Below are 1,622 nucleotides of genomic sequence, written 5' to 3' on the forward strand. Positions count from 1 at the left end.
TTTTTCTTTCTCTTCTTTATCTCTTTTTCTCTTTTTTTCTTTTTTTTTTTGCTTTTTTTTTCTTTTTTTTTTGCTTTTTTTTGCTTTTTTTCTCTTTTTCTATTCGCCTGAATACGACAGCAGATGGAGACCTTCCAGGATATACAACGACAATAAAAACCTTTTGTTTTAGTTTTTTTTTTCTTTTTCTTTTTTCTTTTTCTTTTTCTTTCTCTTCTTTATCTCTTTTTTTCTTTTTTTCTTTTTTTTGCTTTTTTTTTCTTTTTTTTTGCTTTTTTTCTCTTTTTATATTCGCCTGAATACGACAGCAGATGGAGACCCTCCAGGATATATGAAGACAATAAAAACCTTTTATTTTAGTTTTTTTCTTTTTCTTTTTTCTTTTTTTCTTTTTCTTTTTCTTTCGTTTTTTCTTTTTTTCTTTTCTTTTTTTTTCTTTTTCTTTTTTTTTTCTCTTTTTTTTTCTTTTTGTCTTTGCTTTAGCCTTTACTCCTTATTGTTCACTCTCGGCTAGCTAGACAGCTAGCTAACTAGACAGCTAGCTGGGCAGCTAGCCAGCTAGCCAGCTAGCTAGCTAGCTAGCCAGTTGGCTAGCTAGCCAGTTAGCTAGCTACCCAGCTAGCCAGCCAGTTAGCTAGCTAGCTGGCTAGCTAGCCAGGTACTAACGGAAAATTATTGTTTTGTTGAGTACAAACATTTTGTCTTTTTGATTCATTTGACACAGCTTTCCTTCTCATGAACTAGCTAGCTAGCTAGCTAGCTAGCTAGCTAGCTAGCTAGCTATATAGGTACCTGGCTGGCTAGCTGGCTAGCTAGCGCGATAGGTAGCTACCCAGATAGCTACCTGGCGGGCAATCTAGCTGGCTAGCTAGCTGGCTAGCTAGCTAGCTAGCTGGCTAGCTGTTTGTTTGGATTACTCAGTAGTTAGGGAGCTAGCGATCTGAGGAGCTAGCTGGCTTCCTATTTGGATAGTTCCTTAGCTAGCTGGCTAGCCGCCTGGCTAGCTGTCTGGCCAGCTACCTGTATAGCTAGCTGCATAGCAAGGTCTGTAGCTAGCTGGATAGCTAGATGCATAGCTAGCTGGGCAGCTAGCTGTGTAGCTAGCCGTATAACTAGCTGGATAGCTAGCTAGATAGCTAGCTAGATAGCTAGCTAGATAGCTAGNGTGTAGCTAGCCGTATAACTAGCTGGATAGCTAGCTAGATAGCTAGCTAGATAGCTAGCTAGATAGCTAGCTAGATAGCTAGCTGGATAGCCAGCTGTGTAGCTAATTATTTTGTTTAAATGATGAAATAACTACAGAGAAATTTCTGTGCATTTATCGGCGCTGTTTTTTTTTTTCAGGAAGCTGAGGTGTATGTACACCTCAGGGGTAGTGTTTTTTCTTTTTTTTTTTTGTAAACTTAGATAAATTTGCGTTGTATATTATAAATATAACGAATTAAGGTGTATATAAAAACAAATATTGACGTGAGGTGTATGTTGATGTATTATATAGTTGGGGTGTATGTGCAGGTGATGGTGGTGCTGAGGTGTATAGGCAGCTCTATCATGGTGGTCGTTGTTTGTGCATAGAACGGGAGAAAAAGAAGAATAAAATAAGAAATAAATAAATAAAATAA

The sequence above is a fragment of the Eimeria mitis genome, genomic scaffold (assembly GCF_000499745.2).
Source record: "Eimeria mitis Houghton genomic scaffold, Emh_scaff4160, whole genome shotgun sequence".
Classification (NCBI taxonomy): Eukaryota; Apicomplexa; class Conoidasida; order Eucoccidiorida; family Eimeriidae; genus Eimeria; species Eimeria mitis.